Source organism: Leptopilina boulardi, unplaced genomic scaffold (assembly GCF_019393585.1).
Source record: "Leptopilina boulardi isolate dan_hultmark-lab unplaced genomic scaffold, ZJU_Lbou_2.1 LbouV2_130, whole genome shotgun sequence".
In the NCBI taxonomy this organism is placed as follows: Eukaryota; Metazoa; Arthropoda; class Insecta; order Hymenoptera; family Figitidae; genus Leptopilina; species Leptopilina boulardi.
Genome location: NW_026137675.1, coordinates 573,400 through 595,121, shown reverse-complemented (window position 1 = coordinate 595,121; position 21,722 = coordinate 573,400). Strand labels below are relative to the sequence as shown.

The 21,722-nt window shown below is 27.2% G+C and overlaps 1 protein-coding gene across 4 annotated transcripts in view; it reads right to left on the bottom strand.

The window, feature by feature from the left end:
• The window catches only part of LOC127291272 (serine/threonine-protein kinase SIK3-like), a 190,210-nt gene that overhangs the window by 123,176 nt on the left and 45,312 nt on the right, over positions 1-21,722 (bottom strand). The window lies entirely within an intron of this gene.

The window sequence follows — 21,722 nt, the reverse complement described above, 5'->3', positions numbered from 1 at the left end:
TTCCGTTGTTAATGGGAAATTTACTGCCGACAAAAGTTTTGGACGTTTCAACTATATATATATATATATATATATACAAAACGTGTGTTTTGAATTCGTTGGAAGAGGTATGTATTTTTGTTACTTCTCAATTTGCATTTTTTTGGATTTTTAAATTAGATTTATTTTTTTCAACTTTAGAAAAGAGGGAAATGTACCACAAGTCCTAGACTCGGTCCAACGTACCGCGCGGAGAGAAAGGGAAATATGGGTGGAACTTATCGACGAAAGCGTTAGAGCGCAAGACTCCTACGAAGAGAGGGGTGAAATGGGGTGGGAAAAAATGATTTACCTAGAACAGCGAAATGTTTCACTATAACAGTAAAAGTTTTCCTTGTTTCAAGTAAATATTTTTTTTTCTCGTGTCAGCCAATTTAAAAACAAATTGTCAATAAAATTTTGTGATCAGACAATTGGAAAAGAAAAATTTGTAGAATCACGCTGATTTGTCTCGTAAATTAATAATTTATTGAGTTCTCTCTGTGAGACATTGTTCTTTCATGACTACAAGAGGCGCCATTAAATACCATTAGCCATTAAAGCGTCGAAATATTTTACGTACAACGACGGGGGCGGTATAACTATACCCGTGTTATATATCTTCTCTCGCAACAAAACTTTCATAAAACAAAATTAGAAAAATCACCAATAAAAGACCCTTTTCATTCATTATAGTTGAAAAAAATAAACATTCACAAAACATTGAAATAAATTAATATAAATATTTAAATCACAATTAATTTTGCATCAAAAATTTAATTAGCAATTTCTTGACAAATATTGGATGAAATGTAATTTTACATAAATGTTTGAGGGGTTCTATGAATACAGTAGTATATATAAGAGTGACCCAAAAGTCAATTACGCTCGTCCCCCTTCAAGTAAATGTGTCTCATCCTTAATCCCCCCCTTCTCTACCCTACCACCAACTCTCTCTCACTCTCTCTTATGGGTATAGAAATTAAGTATGCATCGAAAGGGTCGAATTATTTATGATTTTTTAGGGGAGTATAGACGCAAAAACCTTTGATAAATGATCTTGAGATGAATGCGTGCGGCCAACACTCTTTTCACGCCCACTTGATGAGACAACCATAATCGGGAAACTATAAGTGTACGAGACTCTCGATAAAGGGTAAAAGGTCGACGTAAGCCGATTAAATTCTCAAGGGGATTTTACAAACTCACACACACACACATATATATACTCGAGTTTTTTTCTGACATTTGAACATAACTCTCCAAAAAAAAAATAATCGTATAAATAAATAAATAAAGAAAAACAAAATTTATTATCCTTTCAAAAGAAAAAAAAAAAATAATGACAAAAGAGAAAGTTAAAAAATTAAAATAAATATTAATAAGACAAATTGATTAACAATTTTTTAAATGTTCCTTTCTTCACTTCAATTAATAAAATTTAAATCTAATATTCAAAATTTTTTTTTAATTATGTAAGTTTTTATAATAAATATTTTTATAATTATTAATATTGTTATTATTATTTTTATTATTATTATTATTATTATTATTATTATTATTATTATTATTATTATTATTATTATTGTTGTTGTTTGTTATTGTTTAATTGTTGTTATATTACTTAGGGAATTAATTATAAGAATTATAAATAAATTAACATTTTTAGCTTTCTAAATCATTTTATCTTGACGTAAACGTTTTTGCAAAAAATTTTTTTTTGAAAAAAAAAATTTTCCAAGCATAAAAAAAAAATGCAAAAAAAAACACTGTAATCTATGCATGTTTTATTTGCAATTTATAATAGCCCGAAGGTAAATAGTAAATTTCATGAAGAGATAAAGTCAAGTTAGGATTAAAAAAAAAAAAAAAATGTTAAATTTCTAAAATTATATAGATTCCCACTCAAGAGAAATAAATTTCATATTTTCCCAAGTCACTTGAATTTATTGGAACAATGATAGATGCACTTTAGCTGCGGCGGCTTATAGGCCTCAACCAGTATATAGCATATTAACCTTGATCACAGTAACGGTTCTTGAGAAATCATACATAAAGTTGCTCGAGAGAGAAAAAGAGAGAGAGACTTAATTTACGAGAAGTCAGCTCCACGGTTTAAAGTTGTCTATAATTTAATAAAGTCTTGTAACAAATTCCAATTTTTCTACCTGCGATATTATGTAAAAAAAATAATACCCCCCTCCCCCATACAGCACACACACACAGACACACCTTTAACTCCCTCCCCCCCCCCCAAAGGAAGAATATATGACGCACCATATAAACGAAAATTTTTGCCAAGAGATATAATCGCACATTTATTTCTTTTTTTCGTTATAAAGAAAAACATTTTTTTTCGAAAAGTAAATGTTTTTAAATTTTTAATTTGTTTTTAAAATTATAATTTTTAAATATGATTAACAAAAGTATTTTGAACCCTTAGAAGTGATTTCAAATTTAGGGAGAAAAATAACTATTTTTAACCCTAGGGAGTAAAATAACCATTTTTAAACCACTGGTAGTAAAATAATAATTTTTTCTAATGTTTTTGATCATTTTCAAGTTCAACCCTAGGGAGTAAAGTAACTATTTTCAAATCTAGGGGGTAAAATGACTATTTTCAATCCTAGGGAGTAAAATAACCATTTTCTACCCCTGGTAGTAAAAAATATTTAAACACCTTAGGATTTAATTGTTCTTTTATATACCTAGGGATAAATATTTTCATAAACGCCAGTTAAATATATTTATTTTAAATTAACTTTTTATTTCATCGAATATTTATTTTGCAATTTTTTTTTTGGTCCCTAATTTAAAATCGCGAAAAGTTGATAAATTCGCCAGTGACGCGAAATATGAAATATAGGGAGTCTCTCATTCGCAATTTTTTTTTTTTTCATTTTCTTTTTTGCTTTTTTCCTCACCGTTAGTTTTCTAACTGGTGGAGTGCAACCACGTGAGATGCGTATTAACGTTTTTCTCTTCTTTTTTTTTCTTCTTCTTTTGCAAGTGATTACATACTTAATTACCGTGTAATTACCCGTCTCTTGACTACCGATGTCATTTTGTATAGCCAGCAGTTAGTTCTGTGATCTACGTTTAAAATTGCCTCTCTCTCTCTCTCTCTCTCTCTCTTTCTCTCCTGCTCGCTCAGTTATTAATATTAACCAGTCTTTATTTATTGTATACATCATTATGTGATTTGTATTCGGAAAATAAGTATTTTACTCACTTATCGCCTTTTGCCCGGTAATTACAATCTAAACATGAAAATATATATACATCCTGGTTTTCTATGCGCAAAATACGGATTATTTTAGGAAAAAAAAAAAGAAGGGCGTATATAAAATTTAAATGTTCCTTTTCTCATTCGTATACATATGTATATACAGACACTAATTACTTTTACTTTCATTAAATAACCTTCTCTATGTATAATTCAAATTTATGGAAATGAGCCTCATTTTACAATTATCTTAACATTTTCTTTTTTTCTCTTATCCTGTCAATCAAGGATTTTTATCGACACATTTCATTCGTAAAATATACTTTTTAATATATATATATATATATTCTATTTTCTTGAAATGTGGAGTTTTTAAATAATCTGACTTCTAATTATTCAATTAAGAGTGCGTGTAATTAAATGTGTGGATAATATTATCTAGTTGAGGCTTTAGAAATTTGTTTTAATTTTATTTTTGTTAAATACAATTAATTATTATCTAATAACAGAAAATTATTATTTTTCTCTCTAGGGTTGAAAGTGGTCATTTTACTCCCTAGGGGTTAAAAATAATACAAAACAGCAAAAAAAAATTATTATTCTACTCTACCAGTGATTAAATACAGTTTCAACTATATGCGATGAAATATTTGAGAGTGAAATGAATTTTGAAATAATTAATTAATGTGCGAATTAAAATTTAAACTAGAGGAAAAAATTTTTTTTATTTGTGACAAATTGTTGAGGTTGTCGCACTTTAGGATAATAATTATTGTGTTACCGACCTTGCGTTATCGGGGAATGATTGTAACGCCTGATTATCGTTGAAAGCAATAAAGTCTTATCACAATGGATTTGAAGACGACGTGTGGCACGTATGTAAGCTTCGTGTGCACAAATGCCCCTCCCTCACCACCCCTTCAACACCTATTTCCTTTAATAAAATTTTTATTCCTTTTAATTTTGATATTTATTTTTAAATTTAAGTTATTTTGAGAAAAAAAAATTGTAAATTATATTAGTCAATTTCGAATATCAAATTATTAAAACTAAAATTATTTTTAAAAAAACTATTAAAAAACTATTAAAAATTATAATAAAAAGCTTCATTTGGAACTGTGAAAATTTTCACTAGAACATTAATAGATTTAAATGATTTGTTTCCTCTCTAGGGAGAAAAATATCCGTTTTTAACTCTAGAGACCAAAACAATTATTTTCAACCCTAGGAATAAAATTTCGCTGTTTAATAATATTTTTTAGAAAACGACTGTTAAAATAAATAAAACAAAAAAAAAATTATTTTATAATTAAGTACTTGATATTTATATTAAATTACAACGATTTATTCGATATTCGCAGAATTTAATAAAAAACAAAAAATTTTCAAATAAAATTATTTTTGAAAAAAAATTTTTAAATGAAATATTTTTTACTTCCGACAGGCAACGTAGATTCAATCATTGCACGAGGACAAATCGCAAAAATGACCTTGATTTGATTGACAATTACTTAATTAATTAATTAAAATGAATTAAAAAGCGAATATAATTGAAGTGATAAATTACGATGTAAATAAGGTCGAATCTCCTATATATGTATATATATATATATATATACAGTATATGCGTGTAAGAGGTCGCGAGCATAATAATTGTCAAGATTTAACGGGCAGATTCAGTTTATTGACAGATTATTACTGGAAAGTACTTATGACGATAAAAATCGCCTCGATAATAAGTGACATTTTATGATTTTGTAAACACGTGATTTTAATAGCAATATTATATTGCAATTAAAAGAAAAAAAAATTCTTTTCAAATTATATTAGTAAATTAAAACATTAAAATTTTTTTTTCTAATTTAGGTGAAAATTAAATAAAAATTTATTTCAAATTTACAATAAGAAATTGTTTCAATATTGATATTTTAATATGGACACAATTTTTATTAATTTTTTTTTTGTTGATATTTTTCATTCGTTTGAATAAAAAAATTTTAATTTTAAATTTTCTCCACTAAATTATTATTTAGTAAAAAATAAAAGCAAAATGTTTCAACACAAGTATATTATTTCAATTTTTTGCTTTCGGTTGGTGACAGCGGTGGGAATTAAAGCAAAATTAGGTATATAAAAATAAAATAAATTTTAATTATAAATAGTTTATAATTTTTTGCTTTTAACTCTAGTGACAGGAGTTAAAAATTTAAACAACTAAATTATTATTTAGTACAAAATTAAAAACAAAAAAGTTTTAACACACATTTTTTATTTTTTACTTTCAACCATAGTGACAGCGATGGGAATTATATAAAGCCGAAAAATAAATGAAAATTCAATTTTAAAAATATTTGTCCAAGGTAATGTAAAATTCTGTCAGATTAAATGGAGTGTAGAAAGGGTCACCGGACACACCATTTAGACATATATGCGCGTATATAGAATGAGCAACAGAAAAGGGGATTCTAAAGGGGAATATATATATATATAACTCTGAAATTCTCCTATTGATTGTCACGCATGATTTTGCAAATGCTCTGAGGGCATAAAAAAAGCAAAAAAAAAAAAAAAAAAAAGCTTTCACGACATATAATAGTAGTACCGCGCAAATGGAATATATAGCTGAAAAACTAATGTATACTGAAAAAAAAAATATCTTGGTCCTCTATTATATTGACGTTATATTGCTGGTAATTTATCTCGTTTGGTTGCTCCCCTCTGAATTTACTGAACGGGACTAGAATAATTATCGACGTCTCCAATAAATCCTTTTGCCCCATTTCAATCACCAATAAAATAAATTCACGCGCTCTTAACTATTTATTAGCGTCGAATATCACTCCCCCCTAAATGCTAATCGTAATTCTCCAATACTTGACGAACCTTTTTATTTTTCCTTTTTTTTTACATGTAATTTAGTCACTGACAAAGTACACAGTATTATTATTATTACTATTATTATTAATTATCAAAAATATAATAATTTTCTAGATTTAAAAAAAGCTACTTTACTCCCTAGTGTTGAAATACACTGAAAAAAAAAATTTGTTTCAAATAAATAGTTACTTTACTATTATAAAATAAATAATAATTTTTTTAGGCTTACAAGTAGCTACTTTACTCCCTAGGGTTGAAATACACTGGAAAAAAAATTTATTTATAAAGATTACTACTAATTAATAAACTATTATTCCACGAAAACTAACTCGAATAATAATAATAATAATAATTAAAGCAGAATTATCGAAATTATGAAATAGTTGTTTGCTTTTTTTATTAAAATTAAAACGGTATTGGAGAATAAGATATTTTGAAACTTTTCAAACCGATTTCAAAATTCATATATGTATGTATATATCTATTAGTATAAAAAGAAACCGATTTTTTTTCATATATATATGAAACTAGCTCAAATCTGACAAATACAATCATTCGTCCCGTTTGTTTCAAGGGCAGTGGCAGTGCGTGAAGCGCGAAAGGAACTTGCAACATATATGTATTCATTTGTTGTATTGAGCAGGTAACGTTGCATAAAATACGATTTAAAAGACCTTTGAACTAAACCGTATATGAAAGTGCGACCATTTCAGGTGTACCAACTAACACACACACATATATATATATATATATCAATAAGTACATATATGCTTAAAAAACTTATGTATACTCATTGGCTCAGACCTTCATGTTTAAAAATTACAAAATATATATACATATATATACATATATTCATTTGTGTATATGATGTATTTTTTTCCATGTTACGAAATTCCAACAAGTTCGTTTCCCGATAATTGAGATTGTGATTTCGTAGTGTATATGACATTGAAATTAAATTATCTTTCATTTCAATCTTATATTCACAATGTACAATATAATAAATATATATTATATATATTGAAAACTTGACCTGTGTGAAAGAATACATTATTTCCAGTTTTTGGATCTCATTACAAGTTTTCTGTATAATTAATAAAAAATCCATTAGTATAAATTGAAACTTTTTTTTTATATCATTTTAGATTTTATATAAATTTATTCAGATTTCTCTCGCATCTCTCTATACAATTATTATGAACCTCAAATTTTTTTTTTTTTAGATCTACAAAACAAAAAAAATTCATTAACATCAACGTTAATATTTTCCATATTAAAATATTCATAACATTTTTTTCCAACTTTATTTATACTATATATGAAAAAAATAATCTTTATCTGAAACAGCGATAATTTTCTCTGAAACAGATATATGTTTCTCTGGAATAGCGAAAACTTTTCCTTTTTTAGTGAAACAGTAAAAAATTATAATAAAATCCCTTATAAGGCATTATGGTTCCATTTTTAAAGATTTTGATATCCACACAAGCTGGTTTTCAACACCAACAAACGCTCATAAAAATCATTATTATTCTACATACATACAGGCCCCGTTAATACTTTATAGACTACTTTATAGATTTATAGGGCCCAATAAAAAAAAGTAAAAAAAAAAATAGTAAACCCAATATGTGTCGAAGTCTTTATATATATTGGACAATGTGACATTGTCATTTTATAGACCTAAGGGGGTAATATCCATTGTATCAAAAACCATATATATATATACTTTTTTTTTTGATATCCAATAATTTTTTTTACTACTCTATTTGGGGCCTTACCGGTTTTATAAACATAAACTCTTATCGTTACATAAGAATCGTAATTTTTTTTTCTCTTCACTTGAAATTCACGCGTAAAAATTTGTTCCACTATAATTTTACAAGGAAACATATTTTTGGGGCCTTATTTGCAATCTATTATAATAGGAAAACGTTCATAGGAATAAAAAAAAAAAAATTACACGTGTCTCATTGAAATGACGAAAAACTCGTTCTATTTATGTGTATGTGTGTGTGAGAAAAAAAAACACACGAAACTCTATTTAAAAACTCGTTCCGGTTATTTAAAAACCAGTTCGAGTTTTTCCTTTTAAATATATATATATATACACATATAAGGCCCCGTGGGCCTTATAAAATTAAACACGATAGCAGGACGCTCTAAATGATTAATGCAAGATAATAAATAGAACAATAAGTCTATAGCTAGTTAGAATATATTGAAAGCATTTTGCTTATAATATGACTTATGAGTGGGGCCTTAAGTCCCAAGGGGATTAAAAGAGCACTAAATATATACAGGGTGTTCAAAAATTTTATGTCAAAAATATCTCGAAAAGTATATATCTGCATTGATAAAAATGACTAAAAAAAAAAATTGTTAGGAACTACATTTTCAAAATCAAAAATTGGGCCCCACAATGTAAGGCCCAATAGTAAAGAAAAATTTATTTGGAACCAATTTCAATATCAAATTTGTAATCTTATTAAAATTCTTCAGAGAAACAATTGATATACACATGACAAAAATATTGGGCCTTATTCTAAGTATTGGGCCCCTAAGTTTTTGTTGTGAAATAAAGTAAATTCGCAATAAATCACTATTTTGTTTTGAATGTCACTGATTTCGATTTCGAGGTTTATTTTCAAATTGAGATCGGGACCCAATGGGACATTTTGGGCCTTATATTGGGAAACGGGCCCAATTTGAAAATCGTGATCTGTGACCTTCAAAACCCCTCTAAGTAAAGATTTTCATGACTTTAGTTAAATGTAAATAAACTTCGGGCCCAATAACTGACATAAGGCCCGAACAAAATTTTTTTTGAGATTTTTCTGGAAAATATATATATTTTACGAAATATTTGACCGTTTTTTATACTTTTTAAACACCTTGTATATAAATATAAATAAATATATATATATATATATATAATATACGTAATGCCTCTCTTTGAAAGTGTCTTCAACAGAGGTACTAATCGTTCAGGTCCTCCTCAGTCGACGCATAGGATTCATTAGACCGACATTCTTCTCGTGTATATATATATATATATATATATATATATGTAAGGCCCCTCGAGGGGTAATAGCTCGATCAGAGTGCCGTCAGTCGTCACGGAGGGTGCCTCGATTAAGCGCTTTTGCTCGAGAATAATATGGGAACGGGCCCATCCTGCTTATGTTTAAAGAAGGCTCCTGCAATTTAACAAATTGTGTCCGACCAATAAGAAACGAGAAATTCACAACGCCTTTATGTAGACCCGAGGCTGCTTCTCTCTTTCGCTAATATAGCAGCTTCAATCCCTCAAAAAAAAAAAAAATATATATATATATAAGGCCCAGAACGTAATATATACATATATATATAAGGCCCAGCTAATCAACATTGGATGATGAACGAATTAAGAGTTCAAAAAGTGTATTTATTCAATTTTCAAGTCTCTAAGGAACCGGACATTTAAAAATAATTTTTAAAAAAATTTTGAATATGGCCCAAAAAAGAGAGTCTAAGGACCAAAAATTAGTGACTGATACCAAACATTAATTTCTTACCCCTGAAATGATTTCTGCAGATTAAAACCATGTTTGGTGATATTTAATTTTGCAAAAGGTGCAAATATATGAAATTTTTTGCTGTAAAATTCTAGTTCGATTTCTAAGGTAAGTCTTTTTGGAACTAATTTTTGATTCCTAATAATAAAAAAATTGGTTCCAAAACGAATTATTGAAATGATTTCTGAAGTATACATAAATCAAATTAGTTTTGCAGAAGGTTCAAAATCTGTTAAAAGTTATTTTTTATAATCTTTCTGGTGTATCCTCTGATTCTCAATGTCCACATGAAGAAGGTGGCAAGTACACAGTTTATATGTATATATATATATATATATATACATATTGTTTGGAGGACAAGCAGGCTAGGTCGGTACACATGGTTTACCAACCAGATCGCAGGTCTTTGACCCACCTCGCAATCGATACCATGATCTCGATAGTGAGGTCCCTCATGGTGCACCTCGTGCCTCTAAATGGGGGTCTCTCTCTCACTCCCTCTACCCGATCATAATCCTATCGCGAATATCGAGAGAAGATGAAGAATAAAAAAAAAAAAAAACAAAATAAAAAAAAAAGTCTAAGCTCACAAGTAAAATTCAATTCTCCATATATAAATATACAGGTAAAAATCCCTTAAAAATCATAAACGGATCGTTGCGGAAAAGGGCTCCATTTCTTTCACTCAAAATGCAGATCGAGAATTTAAGCCCCTAAATCCTGTACACAACGCTTCTTTTTCTTCTTCTTCTTCTTCTCTTTTTTTCTTCTTTTTCCATCTTATCCCTCGTCTCTCTCTCTCTCTCTCTTTCCTCAACCCTCACTCTTTTTTCTATACGGAAAATTACGTATATCTTTTGGTTCGATGCGTTTGCTCTCTTTCCTGCGCTGCCTCCTTCGAGACGCAATTTATCAAGGAAAATAGGATGACAGGCAATCCCCCCATTTTTAAGGGGGGAGGGAGGGTTAGGAAAAATTGGGTTGTGATAATCCAAGGGGCCCTTTTTCTTTTCTATAAGACATCTTTATGAATACAGACCCAAAAAACTATTAATGCACTTTATCGACTTTTGCATCATTATAAAAACAACCTTTTTTTCCCCCCCTCTATTGAATTTTCTCTATAGTATTATTCCAAACGTGTGCACAAAGAACTTTTATCTGAAATTTATATATTAACCTTTTTTTTTATTCTTCATTCAATAAGATTTATCGAATTTATTGAATCTTCAGTGATCCGTGAACATTTATAATATATTCTATTATTGAGGTAAATGCAGAATTGAATTATATAAAAAAAAAAAAATTCAGTGCTATATTATTAATCTGTCAAAAAATTGACTACTGCGGCACACTACTGCATAGAAATAGTTTACTGTGGCAGCGAACTATTATTGCTGTCACATCAATTAGCTATATAATATTGGGACAGCGAACAAATTTGCTGTGAGATCAAAACGTGATACTAATACCAATATCACAGCAGTACTTAATTTTTGATATAGCTTAAGGTTAATTTTTAAGTAAAATTTAAAGTTTGTTAGAAAAAAATTTAGTAATTTTTTTTTTGAAAACTTTTTCTTTTATTTCAAAGAGAAAAAAAAGAAGGGGGAGGGGAGGCAAAAAATAAAGTATAATCATAAAAGAAACTGTGACGAATAAAAGTCATAAAAATGTGCAAACACTCAGACTGTTTCCTCGAAAGTCTTGGTAATTAGATTAAAAGCAAGTTTGGTCACGCTTAAAGTTCAACGCACTCAATTAAAAAGCTCACCATTTAAACTCTGAAGACAACAATTAAATTGGTTTCAGTAAAGTGAATGTAGCGTTACTTTATAAAACGAAGTTGAGTTAAGAGAGTTGTTTAAAAAAACGCAGGAAGGATAGTAAAACTGAATGAAATCTAGTCAATTTGACATTAAATTAATTTTTTTCTATTTTTTTTTGGTAATTTTTCGATATTGTTATTCTTATCGAGAGCAAAAGCATCAATTGCATAATGTGCAATATTGTATATATATATATATATAAAAGCTGACACCGCTCGTAAAATGAGCGAGGCCCTTGACACGACTCGAAAGTTGTTAAATACCAGAGTTGACATCATTTGACCTGTCTTTCCGTCTTCCCGTCTTCTTCTTATTCCCTCTCACCCTCTCTTTATATATGTACATCAAATGTGACTCACAGAAATCAACTTCATTCGCCTATATTGGTGCTAAATTCCCAGTTAAATCATTTAATAATTTTAACGACGGCGGTAATAAGGATATCAAAAAAAAGGAGAGAGAAAAAAACTGAAAAAAACTGAATTTATAAACTCAATTATATTTTTCAAATTAAAGGTACCCTCTCCCCGCAAAAAAATGCTAAAAATTTATAATACATTTTCCGTTCACAGAAAATTAAAAGGCATTAAAATAAGATGCAACGCTTCTTATTTTAATCCAATTTTTCTTATTTTAATACCAAAATGGATATAAATAAGCAAAATTGGATTAAAATATAAGAAGCGTTACAGCTTATTTTAATGCCTTTTAATTTTCTGTGTTAAATTTATCGTTTAATATTACAAAAAACGACAAAAAAGACTACTATTGAAAAACTATTGTTTCATTTGTTTTGTAATTTTCATTCAATATTGCACATGTATGTATATTTATATATATATAAGAAAAGAAAAATATATAGGAAAGATTGTAAGATTATTTTGTGAAGGTTTTGATGAATTTGCGAAGATTAAAATAATTTTCTCTTGGAATCACTAAAACTAGATTGTAAAATGGAGATTGTTACTCGACCTTGCAGACTCATACAATACCCTTTCCCCCCTCCCCTTTGCGATTGGATTTACAGCGCGTAATTAGCCGTTGAGCTCAAGATCACGATCACAAGATTCGAAGGACGTATTCAACCGTGTAAAAGTCTAATATTCAAGATTTTTATTATTATTATTATTATCATTACTACTATTATTATTATTTTTTTATAATTATATTATAATTATATTATAATTATATTATTATTATTATTATTATTATTATTATTATTATTATTATTATTATTATTATTATTATTATTATTATATTTTTGTTTTCCTTAATTGAAAACATGTTTTGGTTTGTTTAAGGTCACTGCAAAAAGAAGTACATATCTTATTTTAAGATGTTTTGGTAGCATTTAGATGTTTTAAATGTCTTAATGTCTTAAAAACGCTACCAAAATATCTTAAAATCACAGAAAATTATAAGGTATTAAAATAAGCTGCAACGCTTATTATTTTAATCCAATTTTGCTTATTTTAATACAAAAATGGATTAAAATAAGCAAAATTGGATTAAAATAATAAGCGTTGCAGCTTATTTTAATGCCTTTTAATTTTCTGTGATATTTCTTTTTGCAGTGATTTCATTGAAGTTTTTGTTTTTTTAGAATTATAAAAAAAATATTACAAAAACATTTTTATTTTTATGTGAATAAAAATGTGAAAAATTTTAAAATTTGTTTTTCTACTTGTAAAATATATCAAAAAGTTTTCTTCTACTATATATGTCCGGGAGTAAAATTCTCACAACGAGTAAATCAATGCAGGCAACAACAGACGAAGGAGACGGTTCTCGCTTGTTTTTTCAGGTATAATCTGCTGAACCGGATCGCGATATTAACCTCCATCAGCATTCTATATTATTTTCTTTTCTTTCTTTCTTTCTTTCTTTCTTTCTTGGTCTCTTATATATTTTTCTCCACTGTTGCCATACTATTGTTTTCTAAAGTCTTAATTTCACCTTTTTAAATATTAGAATTCCAAATTTAAATTGAATCTTAAAATACCGAAAAAAAAACAATAAAATCATCAAGAAATATGTAAGTAAAAAGAAAATATAAAAAAATTTTCTAATATAAGGCCCAAAATTTTTTTTTACAATTTGAAATTGGGCCTTAAGTTCTGAAAAATTAAATGTTTACTTTTTCTATACTTGTAACTAAAAACCTTTCAATACACAAATAATAATAATAACAAGGCCCAAAAAGTTAAAAATACAAAAGGCCCATAAATCTTTATATAAACTGTAATTATTTTTCTTTTTCTTTTCAAATAAAAAAAAACGATATAATTTTAATTCGATTAGTAAACGGGGGACAACAATACGGATCCAAAGTTAGGAAAGTGGGACAGTAAGTCCCAAAAGTTGATATAAACAAAAAAAAAAAAAAAAGTGGAAGTTAATAATATTCATTTCAAGGGCCCACTAAACTTTTAATATGGGTTATGAAAAAGTAATGAGTACAGCTGTAAAACGAATTGTAATGAATATACATTCATTTTTAAAGGAACCAATTATAAGGCCCAAAAAAAAAAAATTACAAGAACCACACACAAAGCAAAAAAATAAAATTTTACTTCTTTACGATGGTACACTAAATAGCCTTTAACTTATAAAACTAACAACATCAGTCACTAAAGGTGTGAATAGGACTTCTTCCCGCACCACTGTACCCATATAGGGCCCAAAATAATTCAAACATCGTTTCAATTTTATAACTAGTCATGTTCGACAATAGATATATATAATTACATGGACGATTAAATATATTAATTCATTTGTCATTCTTATTGTAAAAATAGAAAAATTGGGCCTTAAGTTCCAAAAAATTTTTAAATCGATTTTTTTCGGTAATTATATGGATTTGAAAAAAAAAAGAAAAATTGTCATTTCATGAGAATTCAAATATCATTTATAATTACATAGACGGACCCAAAAAAATATAAAAAAAAGGGCCCAAAATATAATTTAATAACAAATAATACTAATTGAATTAAAATTATAAGAAATCTATATTTATTTCGGAAATTAAATAAAAATTTTAAAAACATAATGCTCAAAGAGGAAAAAAATTGGGCCTTATTTTTTTCTCTTTTATTTTCTAAATAACTTTTTATTCGATTTTTTTTGGTGTGTATAAAATTCTCGATAATATATTATTTGAACTCTTAAATTCTTTTTTTAATTACAGTGAGTTGAGGGGAAAAAAAGGAAACCAACGCAACACGAAGAAATAAGATGTCTTGATGACAGTAACGATATAATTATTTTCCTTTTTTGTCTTGGTCAGCTACTTGTTTCAGGGTTAAGCGCATCAGTTTCATTCGGTTTGGAAGATAGATGAAATCACTTTTTTTTTATTTTAAAAAATATCTATTTTAATCTCTTTCTCTTCTTTTTTTTCTCTTTCTCTCTTTGATTTCAGGGAAACATGGAAAACGACCATTTGCACGCAAGGAACAAATTATTTTTTTTTTTTTTTTTTTAATAATAAAAATCACTTTCATTTACCAACAATAATTATTTTAAAAAAAGGAAATAAAAATCTAAATTATAAAACGAATAAAAAAATACGAAAACAATAAATATATGGGGCATTTTACGTGAAATTTTTATTCAAATTTTTTTTTTTGACTGGAACATTTTTTTTCGAAATCTTTGTGAAAAATAAGAAAATACGTATTTTTTTATTTCTCTATTTGATAAAAATTATGAAAGTTAGGATTTTTTAAAATTTAACTTTCGTTAGAGGCCGAATAGCTTTGAAATGCGTTTTTCTCTGTTCTAGGAATAAATAAAAAATATATAACATTTTTTTGATTTTTTATTATTTTTAATATGTAGTATAAAAATAACATAACTACAATGGAAGCAACTAAAAAATTGAAATTAAAGCTAAAAAAGTGACTTTTCTCAAAATTCGGCTTCATAAAGGCGTTAAATTTAAAAAAATCTTAATTCGCATAATTTTCACCAAATCAAAAAATAAAAAAATACGTAATTCCTTATTTTTCATAACAATTTGGAAAAAAAATATTCCAGTCAAAAAAAAATTTGAATAAGAATTGCACGAGGTCCAATATAATAAAACTAAAGAGAAAAATAAAATTTTTTTGAAAATTACTTAAAAAATCGATTTTTGTTTTGTAAATATATATTTTTTTATTTATTAATTTTTCTCTAACTCCAGAAAATTTTTCTTTCCTTCTCAAGAATTGTAAAAAAAAAAAAAAATTTTTTGAACCCATTTCAAAGTGGATTTGAACGAGTAAGAAAAAAAAAACATGAAATATTTGTAAGCAAAAGTAATCTAACAAATTGGAAATTGGTTGTAAAGAAAATGTAAAACCCACACAGAAAAAAAGCCGCAGTAAACAATTTGCTGACTCGGTACCATTAAATAAAAGTGGGTCAATTAGAGGGAGCGCTTTCGCTTGGCGAGTGCTTTGGCTTTCCTTAAGCACTCGCAATACCTTTGGGCAATAAAAGCCTTTGAGGAAGGAACGCTTTCGACGAAATGAGATCGTAAAGAGGGCTCTGTATGTGTATGTGTGTGTGTGTGTGTGCGCGCGAGGGATAACAAAATAACAGAAAAAAAACTATTCGCAACTTTTTTAATTTTACCTCGAAACCTTCTTCCATTTATAAGATTTATTTAAAAAATGAAAAAAAAAAAAATTTTATATCACTTTTATTTGGTAACAAATTTTATTATTTGTCACGAGGAACTGTTAAAAGAAAAGAGAAAAATTTTATACTGGGGAAATTTTTATTACTTTTTGGTCCAATTTCTAAATCAATGTACTTTAATGCTATAAATTATCTTGGTTCGAATCCCCCACGGATAATGTAAATTTTTATTCATGGTTGATAAAAATCAATATTTTTAAAAAAAATAATTTTTTTTTTTATTTAAATCGAAAAAATTGAAGTTTTTAATTTTTTTTTTTATATAAAATCAGATTTGAATAGAAAAATTCGGATTTTTTAGATTTAAAAAAAAATGATGATGATTTTTATCAGCCCAAAAGATTAAAAACTAAAACGATGAAAAGCAAATATAAAAAGTAAATAATTAACAAAAAAGAAAAAAACCGAATAAAACTTCTGAAATGTAAACGCGTTGAAATATTTTCTAAGCGGCAAAACGTGTAAAAGAGCGAAAATCCGCATAAAAAATCGGTCTTTAACCCCTGCATACAAGTTTCCTTAACTGGAAAGCAAAAGGTGGATTCGCTCGCGAGGAAATGTTCACGATTTCACGCATTTTACCAGGCTCGAATCATCATCGGTGTAGATTTTACAATTTAAACCAAAGGAGAAGAGCTTTGAATGAATCCATTCCAGTTGGATGAACTTGGATAAAAAAAAAAAAGTAGAAGAAGAAGAAGAAAAAGAAAAAAAAAAGACAGAAAAGAAAAGAAAATACACACGAAAGCCTTGCGAGAGAGTTGACTGAAAAAAATACACCTTCCGCCGTGCGCTCTTTAAAGTTTTCAAAAAACCTTTTGTGTATCACGTTCTGAAAGGGTTTTTTTTTTTTTTTTTTTTTTGAAGAAGTTTTGCGACCGATTAAATCCCAACATTATATATTGTATGACGAGAACTCTCTATTCAATACCTTTTTTTTTTCTTTTGAAAATTATTTTTTTTTATACTCTCAATATGCGTCACTAATCAAAACATTAAGTCAACAAAAAAAAATAAAAATAAAATAATAATTATAATAATAAACTCTTTCGAGTTTAAAGATTTTGTTAAATAGTAAAAACAACAAAAAAAGAAGTAAATCTAATTATTTGTTCAAATAAAAATTATTTTAAAAAAAATATTCATTTAATAATAGTAAAGTAACGGATTTTTTTTTTAAATTAATTTTTTTTAGTGTATGTTTTTTAAATTTTTGTCAAACAAAAAAGCAGACAAAATGCTGAGGTCAATTAACTTTTCTCAAGTTCGACGTCCAGTGAGAAATCATAAGAATGTGATACATATATGCGTTTTTTTTCGTACAAAATATACGGGGGGTATTTTACATGAAATTTTTATTCAAAAATTTTTTTTTTGACTGGAACATTTTTTTTCGAAATTGTTATGAAAAATAAGAAAATACGTATTTTTTTATTTCTCTATTTGATAAAAATTCTGGAAGTTAGGATTTTTTAAAATTTAATTTTCGTTAGAGGCCGAATTGTTTTGAAATATCTTTTTCTCTGTAACAGATAAAAAATAATATATATAAACTTTTTTGGATTTCTAATATTTTTAATAGTACAAAAATAACGTAACTACAACGGAAGCAACTAAAAAATTTAAATTAAGTCAAAAAAATGACTTTTCACAAAATTCGGCATCATGAAGGCGTGAAATTTAAAAAAATCCTAACTCGCATAATTTTCACCAAATCAAAAAATAAAAAAATACGTACTTCCCCAGTCGAAAATCCTACGCTATGTTAAGCTGAACAAAAAGTTGTTTTGAAGTATTGAGATAACCATTAGAGAATTGTGAGACAGTAGATAACTAGCTATAGAAAACTTTCAGGAAGCCTGTTATGGCCGATTTTTCGCTTCCACGGAAAGCTTGAAAATAACAAATTTTGTACGTTTTAAACAAAGCATTCAAGTAGCTTTAAGAGAGTTTTCAAAGAGTTGCAGGATTTTGCATATATAAAAAGAAAGCGTTCAGGTGGCGAAAATTAAATGAAGCGTCATGGATGTTTCAGGAAACAGCGGAAAAATGACAATGATCAAAAATTAAATTTAACCTTTCTTTCCATCTTTATTTATCTCGTGAAAATATTATGTATTAGATTATTATATTTAAATATTGAAGAATTAAAGAAAAATTATTTACGTCAGACTCGGTATTTCCACAGTCTTTTTAAAAGGGTACAATTGTTTTATAAAATATCTATTAGTGATATTAAATACTTTTTTTTAAATTAATTATTATCTTCTTTCAATTAAAAGTTAGTTGTCAATTAATTTTCTATAGTGAAATTACACAATTAATATTGATTAATAATTTAATGTTTCATGTAGAATACTTTTAAAAATTTGTAAATAAAAATACGCTGTTAAATTCATTTTCATAAATTATGAAATTCTAAAAGAATAAAGAATATATTATTTATAAAAAATATTCATAAATATCAAGTATAAAAATAATAATCTATTTTTTTTAAATATTAAATATTTTGTCTTTTTTTAAGAAATTGTATTCATTATTCAAAATAAAAGGTTTTCACCGTGTTCGTATTCCTAACCCCAAATTTTGCTCAAGTTATATATAATTTTTTTCGTATATAATTTAAGTGTTTAAAAATAAACGTTTTCTTTGAAAAATAATTTTTATATAATATATAAAGAATAATTATTAATTGTATAAAACGGATTTACAAATTACTATAGAATTTTTATGATTTTTCGATTTAGTTTAATTTAATGAAATTATTCTAGTTTTCAGGAAGTGTAAAAAAGGTAATTAAATTACATATTAATTTGCAACTTGTGAAAAGCAAATAGAATTGCTTTCTTACACATTAAACCAAGCATTAGGAAAGCATTCACCAAGCAAACTGGTAGACCTTTTGCTAGAAGCTGTCCACAGATATTCAACAAGCTGTGGAAAAAGCTTCCCGTTAAGAAGTCAGAAAGCAAATATCACAGAATTTTAGGTCTAATGTATAAATAGTTGCCATGAAGCTTTTGAAACCTTCATAACAGTTACCTGAAGGCCATGTGAACCCTTCAGGGAAACTTACGATTTTCGACTGGGTCCTTATTTTTCAGAAAGATTTCAAAAAAAAATATTCTAAAGAAAAAATTTTTTTTTCAGAAAAATTCTGACGTGGAATGCCCCAAATATATATATGCTTTTGCATATTTGGACGATACAGGTTGTTTCCTAATGATATTGAGTCTGCGGAGGATGAAAGTGTCTGTGTTCGAAAAAAAAAAAAAGAAAAAACTAGTGGGGAGAGGAAACGATCACAGCGTCCCTCTCACGGTTCGTTGACAAATCCGCGTGTTAACGAAAGACAGGAATGAGTCATTGCCGGTCATTGCATTACTGGTTCTTCGACCGCATACGATTTGTCTGACTCGCGCTGATAACGTTGCCAGGTGAAATTTATGAAAGTCATTACTTTTATCTAAATTAGCCCCGACTCTCTTTAGAATTGAGCTGCTAGTTGTTGCTTTTTAATCCCGACTAACTGGTTTTTACGTTTGTGGCTCTCAAAATTTTAATAGTTCACTTTTAATCAACTCTAAATAGTCGAATCAGCTACTCCTTTTAATTTGCACCAAAACCTCACAAAGACGTGCCGCCCCTCACAAAAAAATTATAAACACAATAAAAAAAAAATAATTCAAAAAAAACAAAACTTAAACAAAAAATTTTAAATTATTTTTAATTTTTCAAATAAATTCTTTGATTGAAATAAATATTTTATTTGAGCCAAATAAATATTTTATTGATTCAAACAAAAGTTTCGTTATCTGTGTAGCAATAAATTTATTTGGTTGATTCCACAAAAATTTATGCTTAATTCAAACAAATTTTAAGTTGTTTCAATTAAATATTTATTTGATCTAAATAAACGTTTTTTAATTTCTAGATTAAAGAAAGAATTTGATTAACCCAAATAAACTAATGGTTGATTTAACCAAAATTTGCTTGTTTCAAACAAATTTTATTTGTTTCAAAAAAGAAAGAAAAAAGAAAACTTTATCTTAAATTATTTCAAACTCGAAAAGAATTTTATCGACTAGTCTCTATATAATACAAAAAACGTTGTTTATCAATTTCGCATTTAATATCGAAATAAATCAAAAATAATTGATCAATTAACGAAAATATGCACTTACAAAAGAAATCGGACATCATATATGAGAAATATATATATAAAAAAAAAATTAAATTGAGTAGGATATCTCTTTTTCCCCATTTTTTTACGATCGTTTCGTAAAAAAAAAATTCTAATTTTAATTGGCATTAACATCTATAAAAGAGATTTTTATTATTTCAGTGGACGTCGAACCTGAAGGAGGTTAATCGACCTCAAAGAATGTGCGACCTCCTCCTCCTCCTCCTACTTTTTTTTTTTATTCCATAAAACAAACAAAGAAGAAGATGCTCTCATGTCGTTTTTAGAGAGACGAAATGGCAACTTTAAAGACACGTTACTTGGTTTTTTATGGCAGTTTATAGTTTAGAATTTAGTCTATTACTGTCAAGCAAAATTCGCCAAATTTGCAATCCACTAAATTATCTAGTTTCTTTTTTCTTTTTGCCTACGAGGCAATATTATAAAATTGTATACGATAATTACCAACGACGTGAGTTAAAAGAATAATTTTGGTTGTTTTTATACAGATTCAAAGATTAAGATAAGAAATGATTCAGGAGGAGGAAAGATCGTTTAAATTTAAACTATATATATGCGCACAAGGCAAAAAATCATAATTTTTAATGATTCCCCAACACATGATAATTTTAAAAAAAAAAAAATTTGTTCCTTTTTTATTTTACAATATAAAAAATTTCTTTTTTTATTATACAAATAAATTTAAGTTTCTCTTTATTTTACAAATTAAAATTTTTTTATTTCAAAAATAAATTTAAATTTCTTTTTTGTTTATTGCAAATAATTTATTTGAATAAATAAATTTAAAAAAAAAGTCCACCATTTTGGATCCGCCATTTTGAATTTTGAAAATTTAACTTCAAATTTGTAATCGCGGCATCGCGTTTTATCTAAATCCATTAATATTTTTTAAAATTGTTTAAAAAATTAAAAGTTAATTTTACGAAAACTTTTTTCTAACGGAAAATTGTTATATTTAGAGGAAAATTCGTTATCTCGCACAGTTTACTCATTTTTCTTTTTTTTATGACAAGGTAATTTTTTTTTTTCAACTTCCTGGTGTATAATTTTCCTTCCTTTCAAAGTTTATAATGTATACTTTAATAAAGTAATATTTTGTTGGGCGAAAAAAAAAAGTTGTCAGATAGAGAGAAAAAAAACAAGTCCTCTTTGGTTATTCGAGCAAAAACATCATCCCCCTTTCGCTTGTCATCTTCTCGTTTCCCTTTCCTCAACGTAACACACACACACACAATAAACGGCAAGTTTGCGTGAACAAACTTCCAACTTAGGAATGAATGACGTTAAAACTACGTCACGCTAACTCACCGAGCATAGCGTGAAAT